This window comes from Bombina bombina, chromosome 2 (assembly GCF_027579735.1).
Source record: "Bombina bombina isolate aBomBom1 chromosome 2, aBomBom1.pri, whole genome shotgun sequence".
NCBI lineage: Eukaryota > Metazoa > Chordata > Amphibia > Anura > Bombinatoridae > Bombina > Bombina bombina.
The window spans coordinates 890,758,127-890,782,084 of NC_069500.1; the positions used below are offsets into that span (position 1 = coordinate 890,758,127).

Genomic DNA, 23,958 nt, shown 5'->3' on the forward strand with positions numbered 1-23,958 from the left:
TACCCCTCACAGATTACTTAACCCTTGCTATGCCAGAGCTCTTCAGTTTCGTAGGGTAACCTTACCCTCTCAGTAATGAGTAACACAAAACTGTCAGGTTGGTTAGGATAATCAAAGGGTTAATAAAACAGTGGATTGCACTGCTACTGTATTGGATAGCCAGCTGTGGTCGTTTTGCTTCATGCATGGAAGCTGCCCTCTATATGAGCAGATCTGCCTGTACTAAACTTTGCTTTTCTTAGAACAGAAATCTATCTTAAAAAGAAACTCATACAGTGGTTATAACTGACAACAGAAAGGCAAAGCTTGTTGTAGGCAGGTCTGCTCCAATATTACCTTGGAAGGAACACGTTTCTTATTCATGAAGCACATGACTCCACACAGAAGTTTGAATAATAAAAAAAAATAACAACTATTTTTGTTTAAAGTGAAAGTCAATCCTAGCGTTGTACAAACGCTACGACTGACTATTAAAACAAATAAAGGGGACTTGTAGAAAGCTCCTTTATTTGTTTCAAATAAACGCTACAGCAGCCCACGGCTAAAACAATTTTTTTGCTAAGAGGTGACGTTTTCACCTCTTAGCCTATAGCAGTGTGGTAAATCCGGCTCCCATGAGCGCCAAGTCAGATTTACAGCACGGCTATTGGCTAAGAGGTGAAAATGTCACCTCTTAGCAAAAAAATATTTTAGCCGTAGGCTGTTGTAGCAGCTAAGAACGGCGATCGATTGAAACAAAAAAGCTTTCTACATGAAGTATCTTATACTTCATTAATTAAAGTCCCCTTTATTTGTTTCAATAGTCAATCCTAGCATTTGTGCAACGCTAGGATTGACTTTCACTTTAACAAGCCCCTTACAGTGAGTGTCCCAGACTAACCTCATCAACAAAGCTAAACTGGGAGCTTCCAAGTACGTTTGTAAAATGTTTTATACTGGATTTTTAGATCAGTATTTGTGCATATTCTTCTTTATAGTAATGTATTACATGCAGTTATATGAAAATTGGTGTGTACTGCCCCTTTAATAATTTCATATACTTGTAGTTGCTTAATCACAAAATAAAACCTACAAAAAGAAACTTATTATGGCTCATTAAAGGGACAGTCTACTCCAAAATTCTTATCGTTTAAAAAAGGGTAGATAATCCTATTATCAATTACCCAGTTTTGCATAACCAACACTGTTATATTAATAAACTTTTTACCTCTGTGATTAACTTGTATCTAAGATTCTGAAGACTGCCTACTTTTATCTCCGATCTTTTGACAGATCAGGCAATAAATGTGCTTATTTTTAAATAACTCCACGGCCCTGTGCACAATGTTATTTATATGAAACACATGAACTAACGCCCTCTAGCAGTGAAAACGGTCAAATACATTCAGATAAGAGGTAGCCTTCAAGGGCTTGGAAATTAGCATATGAACCTACCAGGTTAGCTTTCAACTAAGAATACCAAAAGAACAAAGCAAATTGGTTGTTTAAAAAGTTGTTTAAAATTGCATGTATGATGCATCCTGAATCATGAAAGTTTAAAGAGACAGTCAAGTCCAAAAAAAAAAAAACTTTAATTTTTCAAATAGGGCATGTAATTTTAAACAACTTTCCAATTTACTTTTATCAACAATTTTACTTTGTTCTCTTGGTATTCTAGTTGAAAGCAAACCTAGGGAGGCACATATGATAATTTCTAAGCCCTTGAAGGCCGCCTCTATTTTATTTACTTTTCACAGCAGGGGAGAGCAAGGTCATGTAGGCCATATAGATAGCATTGTGATCACGCCCGTGGCTAGTGGCAGACACTGCATTAATTGGCTAAAATGCAAGTCAATAGAGAATAACTAGAAGTCATGTGATTAGGGACGGTCAGAAGATGCTTAGATACCAGTTAGTCACAGAAGCCCAGAAGCAGAACTTTTTTTCACTTTCTGCGATGAGTTTTTTTAGCTAAAAATTTTCTGCAGGTCATTTTGATCAACACTAGAACAGTAAAAATAAAACCAGGGTTGTGATATACATTTTAAATGTTAACAGACCAAAAATGTATATCACAACCCTGGTTTTGTTTTTACTGTTCTAGTTGTTGAGGAACCACTGCTATTCTATAGTAGGCAAAAGTAGACTTTCATGTTCATCAATAAAATAATACTACTAATTATTTTATTTATTTTTTTAGAGATTGCAGTAATGCCAAAAGAACCTGAAATGTACTGGCCCTTGGAATGTATTCTTTACACTCACACAGCCAGTGAACTTAAAAAATAAATTAAAACTTTTTTTTTTAAAGCAGCAAGATACATAGAGACGCAAATGTAGATCATTTTATTAACACTGAGGGTGTGAGGACAGGAATGAAACAGAGGAGGAGTTTTGACTGGAGAAATACTGGAGAATTGAATTGTGGTCCCAGGGGGGGCTTTGGTTAGGGACATGGAAGGACTGGTCACTGGAGTAAATTAACTTAGCATTTTCCTCTTCAGGGCAGGGTAGACCAATTTTATTTTATACAGAATGAGAAGCGTCACAAAACAAGGTTCTGTTTCGGCTAGGGTTCCGGAAGCTGTACTACCGCCCACTCCTACAAAGCTCCCCCAGCTACCTCCCACTTACAATGATAATAAATACCCTGCTCCTACCTGGTAGTACGGTACATGACAAGCTCAAGCTGTCACAAATACTGTGTTGTGACAGCTTGAGCTGGGTGTAATTTTGGAGGAGTTGGGAGGTATCCTGGGTGGAGTTTAGGACAAGTGGGAGGTAGCCTGGGCGGAAGTTAAGCATAGTGTTAGCTTAATAGAGAGATGTGTGTGGGCAGATTTCCAGGAATTGCCGATTCCCATTTTTGATAATCACCAAATACCTGGCCGCATACGTCACTGCTGAAATATTTAGCCCTGTGAAATTTACAAGCCCTTTCTATAGCGCATGCGTAGGATTTTCTATCCCAAATGGCGCGCTCATGAAAAGCTTGTTTATTAGCCGACTCGTCAATATTCTGAAATCCGCCCCCACTGCAACTACTCGTACTGCTGTAAAGCATTGTGCATGTCATTATATTTCATTATAGCCTACAATTCATTGTGCTTCTCCTTGTTAATAAAAACAGCATTTACTGCTGAAAAAACACGTTTAAAGAAACAGGTTGTTATATTTCTTTACAGCTCAAATTCATTGTGCTCCATGTTAATAGACAAAACATTTACTGATGCAAACAAATGTTTAATGAAACAGGTTGTTATATCATCCAATAAAAATTCATCAAAATAATGTAAGGGATTCTTTCATATTTCTTTCTTTCTCTGCATATCCTTTGTTGAAAAATAAAATTCTCTGGATATCCTTTGTTGAAAATAATTGATTTCAATACTACAGTACACAAAGAAACAGGTTTTAATATTTATCCAATAAAGATTAATCAAATAATGTTAATGCTTCTTTGAGATTTCTTTTGTTCTCTGCATATCCTTTTTTTAAATATGTCATTCTCTGCATATCCTTTGTTGACAATACTTTATTTAAAATACTCCAGTTCACGAACAAACAGTTTGCAATATTTATCCAATAAAGATTAATCAAATATTGTTAATGCTTTTTTCATATTTATTTTATTCTCTGGATATCCTTTGTTGAAAAATGTCATTCTCTGCATATCCTTTGTTGAAATTACTTTATTTCAATACTCCAGTATTGGATGAATATTACAACCTGTTTATTCAAGTACTGGAGTATTGAAATAAAGTATTTTCAACAAAGGATATGCAGAGTGACATTTTTCAACAAAGGATATCCAGAGAATAAAAGAAATATGAAAAAAAGCATTAACAATATTTGATTAATCTTTATTGGATAAATATTGCAAACTGTTTGTTCATGAACTGGAGTATTTTAAATAAAGTATTGTCAACAAAGGATATGCAGAGAATGACATATTTCAAAAAAGGATATGCAGAGAACAAAAGAAATCTCAAAGAAGCATTAACATTATTTGATTAATCTTTATTGGATAAATATTAAAACCTGTTTCTTTGTGTACTGTAGTATTGAAATCAATTATTTTCAACAAAGGATATCCAGAGAATTTTATTTTTCAACAAAGGATATGCAGAAAAAGAAATATGAAAGAATCACTTACATTATTTTGATGAATTTTTATTGGATGATATAACAACCTGTTTCATTAAACATTTGTTTGCATCAGTAAATGTTTTGTCTATTAACATGGAGCACAATGAATTTGAGCTGTAAAAAAATATAACAACCTGTTTCTTTAAACGTGTTTTTTCAGCAGTAAATGCTGTTTTTATTAACAAGGAGCAGCACAATGAATTGTAGGCTATAATGAAATATAATGACATGCACAATGCTTTACAGCAGTACGAGTAGTTGCAGTGGGGGCGGAGTTCAGAATATTGCCGAGTCGGCTAATAAACAGGCTTTTCATGAGCGCGCCATTTGGGATAGAAAATCCTACGCATGCGCTATAGAAAGGGCTTGTAAATTTCACAGGGCTAAATATTTCAGCAGTGACGTATGCGGCCAGGTATGTGATGACGCTGGCACGCATGCGCATTAGCTGAAATATGTGTGCAACAGCTGATGAAACAGAACACCGGTCCCCCCCTTTCTACTTTAGCCCGCGCCCAGGCTGGAAACATGTGTTGTGAATGTGTGCACAGCGCTAGCTTGTTTTCATGTTTAGGAGGCCCTTGATGTGTGAGTGTAATAAGGCTGATTATTTTACCATTATCGTGTATTGTTAGTTCTTGTGGGAACGATACTGAAATGTAGTGCATTTCATTGCTTGTCTTCTGAGTTCACCTGAAGAACGTGTTCATTGTGGATATGAATTTCCATAACCTTAACCATTAGACACAACATCGGCAGCCAAATGGTTAAGGTTATGGAAATTAATATCCACAATGAACACATTCTTGAGGTGAACTCAGAAGACAAGCAATGAAATGCACTACATTTCAGTATTGTTCCCACAAGAACTAACAATACACGATAATAGTAAAATAATCAGCCTTATTACACTCGCACATCAAGGGCCTCCTAAACATGAAAACAAGCTAGTGCTGTGCACACATTCACAACACATATTTCCAGCTTGGGCGCGGGCTTCAGTAGAGAGGGGGGGGACCGGCTCAGTTTTAATAGCTTTGAATGATTTCACTAAAGTAGACAGTGACACAACACCTAAACATGAAAACAAGCTAGCGCTGTGCACACATTCACAACACGTTTCCAGCCTGGGCGCGGGCTAAAGTAGAGAGGGGGGCACCGGCTAAGTTTTAAGCAGTGCTTTGAATAATTTGCTGCCTGAGAGAGCGACTTTACCCCTTCTGCTTGCCCATTGCCTAATAAATGTAAAAAGAAAAACATGTCCTGGGCGATATGAATTGCGCATCCCTGGCTGCACTTACCTCTCAGTCAAAGGAACAGAAGCCGTTCTGGCGGCTAAAACTAACAAATTAAGATATAGCTGCATCTAAAAAAAGTATCAATTTAAAGTATCAATTTCATCAGCATCAGCCATTAGCCAATAATTTTAAAGTAAAAATGTGCCGGTTGCACTGCAGAAAAATAAAAAAATTCCTGTTGAAGAAAATTCTGTGCTTAACATAACTGGCAATTCTTTCTGCAGGCAGGCTCCACTTTCTGCGATATTATCGCAGATCGCACTATGTTCTGCCTTGGGGCACAGAAGTAAAAAGTATATTAATATAACAGTGTTGGTTATGCAAAACTGGGGAATGGGTAATAAAAGGATTATCTATGGGGGGGGGGGGGGGGGTAGATAAGAACTAATAAAATTATACATCCAACACTGCAGAATCATTTATAAAAAATAAAAGATTTAAATAAAAAGTCTTATTTTAGTACTGGCAGACATTCTGCCTGTACTTAAGATGGCGGTGACAATTATGAGGTGGGGGAGAGCAGAGACCTGCTTGAGGGGAGTCGGGGAGGGATCAGGGGTGGGAGGGATCAGGTGGGAGGCTGATCTCTACACTAAAGCTAAAATTAACCCTACAGGCTACCTAATTAACCCATTCACTGCTGGACATAATACAAGTGTGGTAAGCAGCGGCATTTTGTGGCCTTCTAATTACCAAAAAGTAATGCCAAAGCCATAAATATCTGCTATTTCTGAACAAAGGGGATCCCCGAGAAGCATTTACAACCATTTGTGCCATAATAGCACAAGCTGTTTGTAAATAATTTCAGTGAGAAACCTAAAGTTTGTGAAAAAGTGAACGATTTTTTTTATTCGATCACATTTGGCAGTGAAATGGTGGCATGAAATACCAAAATTTGCCTAGATCAATACTTTGATATGCAATGTCAAGGGATATTCAGGGATTCCTGACAGATATCAGTGTTACAATGTAACTATCGCTAATTTTGAGGGGGAAAAAAAAAAAAAAGTTTGGAAATAGGAAAGAGCTACTTGTACTTAATTGCCCAATAACTTGCAAAAAAAGAACTTGTAATCATTGGGTATTTCTAAACTCAGGACAAAATTTAGAAACTATTTAGCATGGGTGTTTTTTGGTGGTTGTAAATGTGTAACAGGAGCCGGCAAACCGCAGGAATTGGCAAGGCAAACTGCAGGAATTGGTGATGTTCTCTGTGAACATGAAGATACGCGTCCTTCAGGTCTATCATAGTCATAAACTGACCCTCCTGAACCAAGGGTAGAATGGAATGTATAGTCTCCATTTTGAAGGACGGAACCTTGAGAAATTTGTTGACACTTGAGGCCCAATATGGGTCGGATAGTTCCCTCTTTCTTGGGAACTACAAAAAAGGTTGGAATCAAATGCTTGAACCTGTTCCGCCACAGGCACTGGGACAATCACTCCCAGAGGAGATAGGTCCTTTACACAGTTTAAAGGGACAAAATACTCATGCTAAATTACTTGAAAGTGATGCAGCATAACTGTAAAAAGCCGACAGGAAAAATATCACCTGATCATCTCTATGTAAAAAAGGAAGATATTTTACCTCACAATTTCCTCAGCTCACCAGACTAAGTTCTGTGTAAAAAGTTATTTCAGTTACTTCCCAGCTGCAGCTAAAAAAAATAAATGAATAGGGAAATAACATGTGCACAAGGCTCACTCCCTTGCCTGTCCCGGGACAGGCATATCGATTTGCTGCTTAAAGTCCTTTACAATGGGGTGTGAATACTTTGATGTAAAATATTTCTTTTTTACATAAAAATGTTAAGGTGATATTTTCTACTCAGCTTTTTACAGCTATGCTGCATCACTTTCAAGTGTTTAAACATTTGAGTATCATGGTCCTTTAAGAAGGACTCTCTCTTCAACTGGTTTGCCGATAGCCTTGACAGGATAAATCTGCCCTTGGGGGGGACAAGACTTGAACCCTATCCTGTATCCCTGGGATAATACTTCCACAGCACAAGGATCTGGGACATTGCAGATCCAAGCCTGCCGAAAGGAAAGCCTGCCCCCTACTTGATCCAAGACTGGATCGGGGCAGCCCCTTCATGCAGACAGAGGAAGGTTTCTTGGATTGTTTCCCCTTTTCCAAGGTTGACAGGCCCTCCATGAAGTCCTGGATTGCTCCGGCTTGGAAGAGGAAGGCTTCTGTCCCTTGAAGTTGTGAAAGGAACTAAAATTAGAATTCTGGCAAAACTTAGGTCTACCCTTCTTGTCCTGAGGTAAGAAAAATCCCTTTCCACCAGTAACTTCGGAAATTATCTCAGCCAAACCGGGACCAAATAATGTCTTGCCCTTAAAAGGTAAAGACAGAAGTTTGGACTTGATGTTACATCTGCAGACCAAGACTTTAGCCACAGAACCCTGAGAACTAAAACCGCAAAGCAGGAAATTTTGGCTCCCAGCCTAACAACTTGCATGCTGGCGTCACAGATAAAGGTATTAGCCAGCTTTAGAGCTTTGATCATATCCTGGATCTCCTCTATGGTAATCTCTTCTGAAATTAGGTCAGACAAGGAGTCACACCAATAAGAAGCTGCACCAGCAACTGTCACAATACTGGCAACGGGTTGCCATTGCAAACCCTGATGAAGAAACATCTTTAAGTAAGCTTCCAGTTTCTTATCCATAGGGTCCTTAAGAGAGGAGCTATCCTTAAGAGGAATAGTGGTTCTCTTGGCTAGAGAAAATATAGCACCCTCTACCTTAGGCACTGTGCGCTACAGGTAATGCGCAGAGTCCGCAACAGGAAACTATCTTTTTAAAAAAAGGAGACAGGGAAAGAGGAATTCCTGGCTTTTCCCATTCCTGAGCTATAATGTCAGTCATGTGATCTGGAATAGGAAAACCACGAACGCTGAACCGCTCGAAGCCCCGGACCAGCTGATAGTACAGCTGGAAGTGAGTGGGAGGGACGTGGTAGTGGAGCACTGGGGGTGCACGCCGCTGGTAGAAGCCGGTTCTGCTGCTGTGTAACAATGCAAGTAGGAGAGGTTGCGGCTGCAGCAAGTAGAGAACAAAAAAAAAAAAAAGTTTTTAAAAATAAAATACTTTATTAATCCAAAAGTTAAAAAGTCAATTGGCAAAATACTCCTATGATTAAGTGCCTAGCACAGGCACGAAACAGGTAAGGAGGTTTTCTCCTGCAACCCTTTTTGTATTTTGCCAATTGGCTTTTTTAACTTTTGGATTAATAAAGTATTTTATTTTTAAAAACTTTTTTTTTTTTTTGTTCTCTACTTGCTGCAGCCGCAACCTCTCCTACTGGAACAGGAAAACCCTCCACAGATGAAGGTTTGATGTAAAAAACTGTAAAGTTTATTAGACCTCTTAGGAGTCTCAACGACAGTAAAGTTGGAGTCATCCAAAGTAGCTAGGACCTCCTTCAAAAGTAAACAGCTCAAGCTTAAATCTAAAATGAACCTCCTCTGAATCTGCTGCACTAGCAACTGCAGTTTCAGAATCGGAGATCTCACCCTCAGAAGCCACTGAGGAATAATGATCCTCAGATAACTGAAACAGACTGATTAACGCAGCCTTGGCAGAATCAGAACTCTTAGAATTTGATACGTTCTTAGATTTCCTCTTTTTCTTACCAGCAATAGGTAAGGCAGATATGACTACAGAAACCGCAGAAGTTAGTTGTGCAGCAAGATCTCCTGGTAAATATACACCCCCAGGAACAGGTTAAGAGGAACCGCAAAGCCCCGCATGTGAAACCGCTTAAACTTGAGACGTTTGAGGAGAAAGCTGAGGCATGGCATGGTCAACATTATCCTGAGAGACTGATGGCTGAGAGGGAATCTTTATTTTAGACAGTGTTATATTTAAACACGTGGAGCAAAACTGCACAGGAGGAATAATCTGAGCCTCCAAGCAATATAAACATTTGCCAAAAAAGACAACTCAAGGGTTTTATCGGAGTCCATCTTACTAGAAAAAGTTCCCAACAGTAATGAAGACCAATAAAAATATAACAAGAACTACCTTCATGTTTATAAAATCTCCTAGATATCTATAATAAACCTCCAGGAAATAGTGAAATCTTAATTTGGACTTCTAGTCCTAAGAATAAAATAAGGTACCGCTATACCTCAGATCCACTTAGGAAACTTACCTCCCCGGTGACCAGGAACCCACTTGTAAAACTAAAGAAGCAATCTCTTCAACTCGCACAGACATTTGAGCAAATGCTCTCCCAGCCGGCAGTGAAGAGAAGCCGAAACGGAAGAGCGGAGAGTACTGTGCAACATTCTAAGTACTAACTGACAAACTAGAAAGCGCACAATTTCCCTAATGAAAAGGTGCAACTAATCTTCACACAGTGAAAACGCTACACAAAAAAAATTTGGTCCCTCTAATAATCAAACACACAGAACACTATTAGGGCAATAAATCCATAAGCCCAATTCAAACCTCTCAAACAAGCCTCATACAGTGGATAAAACCATTAACCCCTTGAGCTCCTAAGCGTTTCAGTGCCCTGCAGAGCTGCCCAAATGATACCCCAACAATTGAAGGAGAAATTTGTCTCATTAAAATTGTCCACAAAGGATTAACCCTCCAAAGTGCTTTCCAACTCTAGAAGGCAATATCACTTACCTGTGGATCCAGCTGCAGGGCAGGAACAGATTCAGCCTACTTCTGACAGGGACCTGTAGAAAAAAGAAAAACCAACCCTGGTTTTCTATAGAGGGGTAGCATTTTATTTTGTCCTTTAAATACGACAAAATCCCTAAAAAAGTAGAATGGTAGAACCATCAGCATCTGCACCACCACATTATGTTCCAATGCTAACACAATACACTGAACATACAAAATAAGTCACTGATGTGGTCAGTGTGTTGACCATTTTAAAGAAAATGTGCAAACATTGACATTCATTTTTATGAACTACAACTTTCATATGGTACCCTGTAAGCTCATTCTTACCTGGCCTGATGTCACAAGTTCCCATCAAGGAATAGTTGCATAAAGGCGTTGGATCAAGTTATCGGCAATCTAGAAAATAAAGAGGTAAAAACCCTTAGCGTAAGAAGCCAGACAACTTGATGCTTTAGGCGCATCAAATGTACAGTGTACAAAGTTAAAGTTGCCTTTCCTATATCTGCATGAAAAAAACACCAACATGAAAAGTAAACAAATGTCTTTACATCTGAACAATAGATTAAGCAGTTGAACAAAAAGCAATTGGAAAATATACATAAATACTATACACATGCACATAAATATGCACATAGATATACACATCTACATACGCATGCCCACACAGCTGCACATGCCCACACATATGCCCATGACCGCGCCCACACATATGCCCATGGCCACACCCACACATATATCCATGGCCACACCCACACATATGCCCATGACAACGTGCACAGAAGCCCATGAGCACATATATGACCATGCCCACGCATACACATATGACCATGCCCACGTGCACACATATGACCATGCCCACGAACACACACATGACCATGCCCTCGCACACACATGCACATGCCCACACATATGCCCATGACCGCGCCCACACATATGCCCATGACATCGTGCACAGATGCCCATGACCACATATATGACCATGCCCACACGCCTACATATGACCATGCCCACGTGCCCACACATGACCACACATTCCCGCACCCACACATATGCACACGCTCATGCCCACACATATGCACATGCGCACAGATATGCCCATGCCCACACATATGACCGCGACCGTGCCCACACATATGACTACAACCGTGCACACACATGACCATGCACACACACATGCACACAAACATGACCATGCACACAACTCACATATTTAAAGCATTAATTAACTGTACAAGTCCTTTCCACAGTTGAAAAGCTCGACTTGCAAAACTAAAATTCATGTAGCAGATGAAATATATTTCAGAGATGGCACAGAAAATAAAATGGAGGCACCATTGATCTTTTGGTGACTACCTATCCAATTGCTAAGAATTCATGACACATCCTATCAGCTCATCATATAAGGGAAAAGTGTGCCAAAATGCAACTTCCCTAACTATACATGGCCATAGGAAAACTTTCCAAGGCTGTATAAGAAGTTTTGCAAAACAAGAATGAAGTGAAAAATGAAGGGACCATTTAACTTTTGGTAACTACCTACCCAATTGCTAAGAACTCACAACACACGCTATCAGCTCATCACAGAAGGGAAAAGTGTGCCAAAGGCAATTTCCCTAACTATGCATGGCCAAAAGAACCGATTGCACTCTGCTTCCACTTCCCATGACCACAGAATGTGGGAACAGCCGCACTCTGCTCCCACACCCTGTAAACACAGTTGGCAGTCACAGAATGAAATGTTTACCTTCTGACCATGTTGAGAAGACATTTCCCTAACTATTTCCCTTAGGCTCAGAGAGATAGCACATGAAGTAAACATTAACACTGGGTCAGCGATCAAGCCATAAAAGGCATGAGCACCGGGCAAAGAAAATGCCTGATAGATCTAATTGAAAGTCTGTTTGCTGATGCAAACACAAACTGAAGTCTTTTCAGATGAGCTGATGTAGCTGATCCATCAGGGTTGGGCTTCCGTTACATGCGGAAGATCCAAAAACTGTAAAAAAATTCTTTATTCGAAGCAATGAAGAACTTTCCACAGTTGTATATGCAGACAAGCAAAACAAGAATTAAGTGAAAAGTGATGGAATATACAGACAAATGGAGGGGGAAATGGAGGGGCCATACAACTTCTGGTAACTACCTACCCAATTGCTAAGAACTCACAACACATGCTATCAGCTCATCACAGAAGGGAAAAGTGTGCCAAAGGCAATTTCCCTAACTATGCATGGCCAAAGGAACCGATTGCACTCTGCTTCCGCTTCCCATGAGCGCAGAATGTAGGAACAGCTGCAGTCTGCTCCCACACCCTGTAAACACAGTTGGCAGTCACAGAATGAAATGTTTACCTTCTGACCATGTTGAGAAGACATTTCCCTAACTATTTCCCTTAGGCTCAGAGAGATAGCACATGAAGTAAACATTAACACTGGGTCAGCGCTCAAGCCATAAAAGGCAAGAGCACTGGGCAAAGAAAATGCCTGATAGATCTAATTGAAAGTCTGTTTGCTGATGCAAACACAAACTGAAGTCTTTTCAGATGAGCTGATGTAGCTGATCCATCAAGGTCGGGTTTCCGTTACATGCGGAAGACCCAAAAACGGAAAATAATTATTTATTTCTAGCAATGAAGAACTGTAGGAATCCTTTCCACAGTTGTATATGCAGACGTGCAAAACAAGAATAAAGTGAAAACTGATGGAATATACAGACAAATGGAGGGGAAATAAAACTTTTGGCAACTACCTACCCAATTGCTAAGAATTCACAACACATGCTATGACATCATCACATAAGGGAATTGTGCCAAAGGCAATTTCCCTAACTATGCATGGCCAAAAGAACCGATTGCACTCTGCTTCCACTTCCCATGACCACAGAATGTGGGAACAGCCGCACTCTGCACCCACAGCCTGTAAACACAGTTGGCAGTCACAGAATGAAATGTTTACCTTCTGACCATGTTGAGAAGACATTTCCCTATTTCCCTTAGGCTCAGAGAGATAGCACATGAAGTAAACATTAACACTGGGTCAGCGCTCAAGCCATAAAAGGCATGAGCACCGGGCAAAGAAAATGCCTGATAGATCTAATTGAAAGTCTGTTTGCCGATGCAAACACAAACTGAAGGATTTCCAGATAAGTCTCATCAAGGTCTCATGTCGTCTGTAGCAGGATTGTCAGATTCAAGCAGCAAACCAGAACAAGAGGTAGAAGAATTGATCAATCAGGACATGTTCACAACATTGAAGCAGAACATATAGGAAACAGAATCATAAGAATACTGTAAGTAGCGCTCACCTGAGAGACCCGATCCACAGACAAGTAACCAGCGCTATGGAGAGTGGGCGGGGACACACCCCCTTACTTCGGCCAATGATCTGGCTGCTACAGCAGGCAGAACTGCCAAACACGCCCCAAACACCAAGTGTTTGCAAACATCCAAAGATATGTAGCACTCAGTGAAAGGCACGAAAAAGTCCAAAGCGTATGTGAGATGCAGAAAATCCAAAGGCAAGGACTTGTAAAATATAAAATCCAAACTTTATTTCAAGCGTTAAAACGACATATAAAACATATAGGAAAGGCAACAGTAGCTCCAGTCTGTCCTTACCTGTAAGTCGTCCCGATAAGCTTGTAGTCTTCCGCTTCTACACAAACTTTGTACAACATATCATACACCACACAGTGTTATTGTATTGAGTGGGCATCATCTAGTGACAGCACCAGCTGAGGTGAAGTGAGCTCTTTTCACAATATCGCCTCTCTCCTCTCATCGTAAAATCTGTTGAGAAAAAAAAAACAAAAAAACAAAGCTTTTAGGTTTGTAGAACAGTTACCAATATCATGAAAGCTAAACCTACAAATTCTTTACACTAGTTCCCTTTCTACAGTCAGCAATCATCTTCTTATAAAAGGGCATTTATCTTAATATAGACAATTAAAAGGGACATAAGTCAGAATTAAACTTTCCTGGTTCAGATAGAGCATGCAATTTAAGGACACTTTACAGTTAACTTCTATAACCAAATTTACTTTCATTTTTATGCTATCCTTTATTGAAACGCATAACTAGGTAGGCTCAGGAGCAGCGGTGCACTACTGTTGGCTAGGAGGTAATTGGTGGATTCACACGTTTGCATCTTGTCATTGGTTCACCAGATGTGCTCAGTTATCGCCCAGTAGTGCATTGCTCCTCTGGAGCAGTGTTAATGTTTAACCCATTTGCAAAGGTAAGCACATCGCTACAAACAATAGTATAATAAAATGCGCTAGACACAATAGAGCATTTTCTTAATGCACTTTTAGGATTCGTTAAGCATTTAATTGCAAAAGTTGTGCAAATCAAACATGAAAAATTCAGCACCTAAAATATTGATCTGTGGTCTTATGCATTAGGAAGTTGCCCATTGCTGGCTTAGGGTAGAGGAGGGAGAGAGGTTAGAAACCTTTAAGTATATTAAGGGACTTAATAAAGTTGAGGCTAAAAGGTATTTTTCATCAGAACACGGTGTCATGAGTTCAAGGATAGCAGGTTCCGAAGTAATTTACAGAAAGGAGAGGATTTATGGAAAAACCTTACATCAGTGGTGCCCTATAACAAAAAATCCAAAGAACGTGCAAACATTGGGTATTTCTAAACTCAGGACAAAATTTAGAAATTATTTAGTATGGGTGTTTTTTTGGTGGTTGTAGATGTGCAACAGATTTTGGGGGTCAAAGTGAGAATAAGTGGGGGGTTTTCATCATATTTTATATTTTTTTATAGTAAATTATAAGATATAATAAAAATAATTACATCTTTACGGTATCTAAATATGTGTGGGTACAGTAAATGAGTAAGAAGACAATTACAGCTAAACACAAACACCGCAGAGATGTAAAAACAGCCCTCAAAACAGTAATTTATTACAAAACTGAATCTTATATATGGGAAAGGCAACTGTAGCCCCAGTCTGTGTCCTTACCTGTGAACGCTCCTCAAACTTGTAGCCTGGATGTGAGGTTTTTGTAAATATGCTACACATCTCATCTGCCAGTAGCAGTCTAGTTATTGCATAAAGTATCTTCCACAGGCAGAGTTGAGACCTTTTATGCATCATGGCCTCTCTTCACATTGCTAGATCTGTTGAGAGAAAACAAAGCTTCAGTTCTTGCAACACATAAGTAGCATTAAAAGTAATAAAAAACATCTGTTTGCAGTGGACAGATTATTATAAAGTAAGCACTAAAAGGCAATGACCAACAAAGAAAAGGGACAGATATGTGTGCTTCAAGCATGCAAGCTTCACTGCTTTCTAAACTTCAGAACATTATAATCATCCATGTACAGATTATTAGACTTGGATTAACAACTGCTTGTCCTGTTCCTTTAAGGATTACAATGATAATTAAAAGTAGTTATAACATAAAAAAGGCACTGCAAGGACAAGTGGAAAACATAAAAGGGCCATTATAGTGTTAAATTTACATGCTAATTTGTTATAACATGTCACTTTAAGACTAGCGACCCTGCACTACTGCAAGTCCCAAGCAGAAACTGTCGCTGATCACAACACAGCCGCATAACTAGCGCTGCTGATCAGGAGCAGCACTGCTCGCAGGTTTCGAGCAGTACTCTGTTTAACCCCTTTGTGGGTTAAACACTGAGTAAAGCAGGGTTACTACTCTTAAATTCCATGTTCTAACAAATCACAGCATGCCACTTTTTGACTATGATGGCAAATTATACTATGATGTCTGCAACAAAGTTATCTACTTGTACCTGTTCTAACCTCATAAGACAGGAGGCGCAGAAACATTTCTTTTGACTACGTACTAGGCTGGCTCTATGTAAACTGTTGCTGTAGATCTGTTAACTTTAGCATCACCTGCAGATTAAAAAAACAAAAACTTCCCCACCTTGTAAAGTGGGGATCCCTACTAGACAAATCACTCACAGTAAATGATTGGGAACAAGCGCTTGAGCGAACCAAAAAAACCACACATTGCACCACCCTATTTGAAACTTATTATAAGTTGGTGGCTCATTGGTACTATGTGCCCACCAGGCTAGCTAAAATATTTCCTAGCGCATCTCCGTATTGTTGGAGGGGTTGTGGTCAGAGAGGGGACTCTTTACACATCTGGTGGGAATGTCCCAAAATACGCCCCTTATGGACAAAATGTTTTAGAGCCCTTCCCAAATTGGGAATCTCCTTACGTAGCTCTCACGCAGTTGCCCTGCTACACATAGGTACTCATTCCATCCCTAAACATCATGCTTGCATAAGTATATACCTCTTTATGTCCATTAAACATCTGATAGCCTGTGACTGGAAATCAGAGTCCCCACCTAGCTGGACGAGAGTTTGCTCCTATATGGCTTACTTATACACTATGGAAAAAAGCATATTTTATAATCTAGGCAATTCTGACCTATTTGAGCTTACATGGGCCGACTGGAAAGACATTTATGACACAACCTGGAGACCTAATGTTCTCTCTCCCTCTTAGCCCTCTTGGGCGGAACGAGAGGTCTGACCTAGGGATAGACCTGACTGGATTCAGATGTCTTTCTTTTGAAATACCCACCCTTGACTGACGATATATTCCTCAACCCTCTTCTCTCCCCCCCCCCCCCCCTCTTCTCACTTCTAGACTTCTATCCTTCCCCCTTCTCTCCTGGTCGGGAGACCTTTGGGTCTCCCCCATCCGCGCTATAAAGTTCCATTATGTATTTTAACTAACTACTGTGTTAGCGGAATTTCCTTGAACAATTTACTACTCATTTCACAATGTGTGTCTATAGACCGTTTAGAGGACGAGATGGGTCCTCGAATTGCTAATTTTATTTCTGTTTTGTTTCTCTCTTATTGTTTGCATATTTTTACTTGTAAACATGATAAGATTAATAAAGCTCTTTTGAAAACTAAAAAAAAAACAAAAAAAAAACAAAAACAAAAAAAAAAAACTTAACAATGTCCCGATTCTTACATTTAGTAATTTACCTTGACTATAGTTAACATTTAAGTAAAAAAATGCAGACATAAAACACTTATAAAAATGAACCGGACTGGACAGTATAGCTATATTTAGTTATAGGGTTTAATTGGCTAATTGCATGAACAAATGCGTCAAAGTTACAGCCTAACACAATCGCTCAATATCTTAATTTCATAAGTAGAACAAAAATAACCTAAAGAGAATGAGAAGGGTTGGATTAGTACATATAGTAGTAGTGCTACAGAATAGTGTTTACCATGAATGTTAGCTGTGCATGGTCTGGGTTGAGCTTGCATGGGGCATACAATGGGGAGCATGACCTAAAGCGGGGGTAGGCTTGGGTAGCTTCAGCAGGAGCCCACTGCTTCCACTTCCCAAAAACCCAGCTGCTATGAAGACCGTTTACTGTACCTACTGCTTATGACCATTTATGGAGAATAGAGATCTTTGCAAAAGAGAGTTACTTGGATATAGCTTGTGTGAGGGCAGCCATGTAGGAAAACAAGGGGAGGGTCCGTAAAGTACTAGGGATACCTATGCCATTTTGGACACAGTCACATAGAAATTTAAATGGAAATAATGTATACTTTTCATTAAAATCCGGTATATTAAGTGTTCATTATATCCAAACTGCATGTTTAAAGGATTCAGAGACGATGCTGGGTGGAAAGAGTACTTTATATAAAATAACAATGCATTTTTCTACTATTAGACTATAAAGTAAGACATTTTGATAGGAAAAATAAGGGAAAGGGGAAAATTAAAATGCCATTTTAGAGGCAAGAAATTATTTTATTTTAAAAAAATGTCATGTTCAGAGGCTTCAGAGACCCCTTACAATCCACCATAGCTTTACAGCTGTCCCCATGGGCACAGGGAGCAGGCGCGCACTGCTCCACATGTCCATAAAAAAAGCTGTCACTATGTGCAGATTGTTCACGGTAACGTCTGCCAGTGACCATGCTGGGACTAACGGGACTTAGAAAAACAGTAACAAATTATGCTGTTAAACAGTCTTTGATAGGGGAAATTAAAATGCTATGTTAGCGGTAGTAATAAATTATTTTAGACTAGTTACATGCTCAGAGGCTTCAGAGACAATTTACAATGCACCATAGCTTTACAGCTTTACCCACGGGCACAGGGAGCAGGTGCGGACTACTCCACATGGCCATAAAAAAAAGCTGCCACTATGTGCAGAGCTCACGGTAACGTCTGCCAGTGACCATGCTGGGACTAATGGGACTTTGAAAAAAAGAAGTAAATGGGACAGTTTACTCAAAAATGTCTCCCCTTTAAAGGGACAGTATACACTCATTTTCATATAACTGCATGTAATAGACACTACTATAAAGAATAAGATGCACAGATACCGATATAAAAATTCAGTATAAAACCGTTTAAAAACTTACTTAGAAGCTTTCAGTTCAGCTCTGTTGAAAAGGCAGTTGGAAAGCCCACTGCAAGTGGCAAATAAGACCCTCCCCCCTCCCCCTTCTTTTGCATATGAAAAGACCCTTTACACAAACAGGAGCAAGCTGGAGAAGGTAGCTGACGGTATTCAAATAAAACTTTGGTTTGGTTAGGAGTCTGAAAATCAGAGCAATGTTCTTTAAAAATACGCAAAATTATACATTTAAAAAAAAACAAAAAAAAAAAAAAAAAAAAACTTTATTGGCTTTATAAATAGATCTACAAAACATTTATGCAAAGAAAAAATGAGTGTATAATGGCCCTTGAATACACTCCAACAGGTAAAGTGGATCCTTGGGTACAAATTAAATTGTTTACAAGTATTTCCATTAGCCTTATATTAGCATTTGAAATAGTTTATTTAGCCTGTGATATCCCCACCCACCCTGAAAGTTTTTGGCCTCAAGGCCAAGGTGTGGTAGCACTGCCAGTAGAAAAAAAATTACACTCCCAGTGGGGTATAGAAGAGATAAGGTAATAAAATGTTAATTTCCCATTGTTCTCTTCAAGTATTGGTGATTGGTTTATGGACAGATATAAGATAAAGAAGCAGGTATATATACACAATGTGATAAAGTAATGAGATCTGATTATACCTACAAGCTCAACCCATTTTATTAGGTTATGGCTTCAAAACACAAAATCAGCTAATTCATATACACAAATAAGCCTAAAAAAGCAAATCTCATGCATTTTATACTCTGCAGCTGGTAAAAAAAAAAAGTAATTGGCAACACATTAAGGGAAAAACAACCCCTAGCCTTTGATAGGGGAAATTAAAATGCTATGTTAGCGGTAGTTATAAATTATATTAGACTAGTTACATGCTCAGAGGCTTCAGAGACAATTTACAAACCACCATAGCTTTACAGCTTTACCCACGGGCACAGGGAGCAGGTGCGGACTGCTCCACATGTCCATAAAAAAAGCTGCCACCATGTGCAGAGAGCTCACGGTAACGTCTGCCAGTGACCATGCAACACCTAATAAACCTATTAATAACCTGTACTTACCTGCAAACTGGCCTCAAAACCTTGTGGAAAAACATGAAGTTGCCATATGCTTGCAGTTGCCACAAAACCATTCTGCCACCACCTGTTTCTAACCACTGGAGCCATTTTGTGCAGGGCAGATATTCCAGCTAGAAGAGACAAAACAGACTTAGTGCAATTAGAACAGTAGCCTAGCAGAGGTGGTCTGGATATAGCAACAGTATAAAAAGGATTAAGAATGTGAGAAACCACTCTTTAGCCGGTGTTATTAATTAAAATAAAAAAGTGAATGTAGCTCGCTCCCGCTTCTGCCACTGCATGCAGAATTACATAACATTATTTTGTATGTTTACGGTCCCTTTTAAAGGTGCAGTAAAGTAAAAATTAAACTTGCATGATGTAAATAGAGCCAGCAATTTTAAACAACTTTCCAATTAACTTGTTACCAAATTTGCCTTGTTCTCTTGGTATCTTTTATTGAAGAGTAAGAATAGGTAGGCTCAGGAGTGTGCAGATATTTAGTACTCTATGTCAGCAATATTTTGCAACATTATTTGTAGCTTTGTTATACAATGTTGCGAAACACTGCTGCTATAGAGTACTAAAGACAAAGCCACACTCCTGAGCTCTTATGAGCCTACCTAGTTTTACTCTTCAATAAAAGATACCAAAAGAACAAAGAACTTGATAACAGAAGTACATTGGAAAATTATTTAAAATTTGGAAGCTCTGAGCCATGATAGTTTAATTTTGACTTTACTGTCCCTTTAAATAAATAGAAAGGTAAAACAATAATATGCAGAACATGCTAAAAGGGACACTGAACCCAAATTTTTCTTTCATGATTCAGATGGAGCATGTAATTGTAAGCAACTTTCTAATTTACTTCTATTAGCAATTTTTCTTCATTCTCTTGCAATCTTTATTTGAAAAGGCGGCATATCAGCTAAGGAGCCAGCAAATTGTGGGTTCAGAACCATGGACAGCACTTGTTTAAAGGTGCTGTCCAATCAGCAAGGACAACCCAAGTTGTTCACCTAAAATGGGCTGGCATCTAAACTTACATTCTTGCTTTTCAAATAAACATACTAAGAAAATGAAGACAATATGATAATAGGAGTAAATTAGAAAGTTGCTTAAAATTGCTTGCTCTATCTGAATCACTAAAGATTTTTTTGGCTACAGTGTCCCTTTAACCGTTTGGCTGCTAAGCCATTTCTCACCTGGGTGCTAATATTTTATTTTTGAAAAAAAAAATTTAAAACTTTTTTTTTTTTTTTACAGACCCCCAAGACTTACACTGTTGGAAAGGTTAAGCGATTACCTTTCCAACAGTGGGTCTTGGGGGTCTGTAGCTGCTTAGATGCCTGAGATACAGGCTTCTAAGCAGCATGCCCCTGCTCCTATACTTAACATTGTTAAGTATAAATAAAGTTGTGCGGTGACGTCATCACGTAATTGCGCGTGACGTCACCGCGCATCACGTGAAGCCCGGCGATAGGGTTGCCACCTTGGCCATGTTTTCCTGGACACTTATGAGTTACACATGTTGCAGGGTGTGTAGGGAGGAGGAACATGTATTGTGTTTCTGGACAGCACTATTCATATTCCTCCCTGCGCACCCTGCAGCATGTGCAACTTATAAGTGTTCTGTATTTTAAGGGACAGGTGGCAACCCTACCCGGCGATGCCTGTCACTCTACAGGCCCGATCGCCGGGGAAGGAACAGTAAGGAGCCCCCAGATCTCCCTCAAGGTGGGAGAGTGCTAGTGACGGCTCTGAGCCGTCATTAGCACCAGAGTGAGAAACTCTGTGACGGCTCAGAGCCGTCTTTAGCACTCAAAGGGTTAAAGGGACAGTCTAGTCCAAAAAAAAAAAACTTTCATGATTCAGATACAGCATGTAATTTTAAACAAATTTCCAATTTACTTTTATCACCAATTTTTCTTTGTTCTCTTGGTATTCTTAGTTGAAAGCTTAACCTAGGAGGTTCATATTCTAATTTCTTAGACCTTGAAGGCCGCCTCTTAAGAATGCATTTTAACTGGTTTTTCACCACTAGAGGGTGTTAGTTCATGATTTTCATATAGATAACACTGTGCTCATGCACGTGAAGTTACCTGGGAGCCATCACTGATTGGCTAAACTACAAGTTTGTCAAAAGAACTGAAATAAAGGGGCAGTTTGCAGAGGCTTAGATACAAGATAAACCCCAAATTCGTATTCCATGATAGGAGCATGCAAATTTAAAGAATTTTCAGTTTTACTTTTATTAATTTTTCTTCATTCTATTGGTATCTAAATATAAAGCAGGGATGTATGCTTAGGAGCCAGTCCAGTTCTGAAGCACTATGTGGCAGCAGTTTTGTAAGAATGTTATCCATTTGCAAGAGCACTAGATAGCAGCACTATATCCTACCATGTAGTGCTCCAGATGCCTGAATCAGTAAATACATGTTTGGGGGTTTATATCCCTTTAAAGATAGTTTAAAGGGACATGAAACCCACATTTTTTCTTTCGTGATTTAGAACAACTTTTAAACAACTTTCTAATTTACTTCTATTAACTCATTTGCTTCATTCTCTTGATATCACTTGCTGAAAAGCATATCTAGATATGCTCAGTAGCTGCTGATTGGTTGCTGCACAGAGGCCTTGTGTGATTGGCTCACACATGTGCATTGCTATTTCTTCAACAAAGGATATCTAAAGAATTGAGCAAATTAGATAATAGAAGTAAATTGGAAAGTTGTTTAAAATGTCATGCCCTATCTGAATCATGAAAGTTTAATTTTGACTAGACTGCCCCTTTAATTTACTAGATATATATATATATATATCTATACACACACACTTAATACAACCATTTATTTTAACTTTGGCTATTTCTATTGGATAATTCTAGAGACTTTTATAGACAGATTTCTTACACTAAAAAAAAAGTTTACACTTTTTAACAGAAGATTTAAAAAAAAAACAAAAAAAGATTAAAGGGACATTCCAGCCAAAATTCCCTATGGATACATTTCAGTTTTGAAAAGAAGCAAGTTTTGTAATATACATGTATTAGCAAAAATGTTTCTAATAAAGGCTATAGTGGTTTCAAAGGTGTATTGAAAGAGACATTATACTCATTTTTTCTTTGCATAAATGTTTTGTAGATGATCTATTTATATAGCCCATAATTTTTTTTTTTTTTTTAATGTATAATTTTGCTTATTTTTAAATAACATTGCTCTGATTTTCAGACTCCTAACCAAGCCCCAAAGTTTTATTTGAATACCGTCAGCTACCTACTCCAGCTTGCTCCTGTTTGTGTAAAGGTTCTTTTCATATGCAAAAGAAGGGGGGGGGGGGAGTGTCTTATATCCCACTTGCAGTGAGCTTTCCAGCTACCTTTTCAACAGAGCTAAACTGAAAGCTTCTAAGTTTTAAAACTATTTTATACTGGATTTTTATATCAGTATCTGTGCATCTTATTCTTTATAGTAGTGTCTATTACATGCAGTTATATGAAAATGAGTGTATACTGTCCCTTTAAGTAAGCACAGTGCACCAGCATTTTAAACACAGCACATGTGTTTGTATCATCTGGTTATGACTCACTTTGTTAATTGCTAACATGATACAAGCTCCGTGTTCTGAGCAGCTGCATTATTTAAAATGCTGGTGCACTGACAATATCTAGCTATGCTTCACATGCACGTGCAGAGTAAAATGTTAACACTAAAACAGTGATCACTTTTACCAGAAGCATTTTTGCCAATACTGTACTTGTATATTGTAAATGTTTCTATTCTAAGATGTAATTTATCTATGTGCATTTAAATTTTAGCAGGAATATCCCTTTAATAAAAGCTGCCTTTTCAAACAGCTGCAATTCTAGCCTAATTATCTTATGACACACAATACACAGTCCATTAACTTAGTACAATGCATTTGTTTTAACTACAAAGCAGTAGCCCATTTACTTAAAAATGAATCACTAAAATCAAAATGATTTTCCTTTATTTGTAATCTCATTATATATCCAGTCAATACTGTGCAACTCAAAGAAACTTCAAGAAATCTTTTGCAAAAGTGCAAGAACAAATGCATAGAGTTTAACACATTTTACTGCAGACAATGCCTTTATGTGTTTCTGCAGTGTAAGTTAAACACTTTTCTAGGGCACAAACTATAAGGCATAACAAACAGGCAAGAATTTAACACTTTTACACATAAATCTGCAGGAAAGTTTGCTTTAACTCCTGAATAAATTAATCAAAACACACATTAACATCATGTGCCACATTGTAGAAAAGTATATTGCAAAACACACCTGTTGTATATTCTCATTCAAATTTTGGCGCAATTTCTGCCTTCCGCTTCCTGTAGTTTCTGCCTGTCTGTACAGGAAGTAAGTAAGACTCAAATGTAACCTTCCG

The 23,958-nt window shown here is 38.6% G+C and overlaps 1 long non-coding RNA gene across 1 annotated transcript in view; it reads right to left on the reverse strand.

Moving 5' to 3' along the window:
• Positions 1 to 23,958, reverse strand: part of LOC128648080 (uncharacterized) — a 31,086-nt gene extending 7,128 nt beyond the window's left edge. Inside the window, exons 1-5 of the long non-coding RNA XR_008400502.1 lie at positions 23,853 to 23,958; positions 19,553 to 19,680; positions 15,050 to 15,207; positions 13,696 to 13,866; positions 10,407 to 10,475 (exon numbers count right to left, since the gene is read on the reverse strand). This is a non-coding gene — a long non-coding RNA (uncharacterized LOC128648080). The remainder of the gene's footprint in view (positions 1 to 10,406; positions 10,476 to 13,695; positions 13,867 to 15,049; positions 15,208 to 19,552; positions 19,681 to 23,852) is intronic.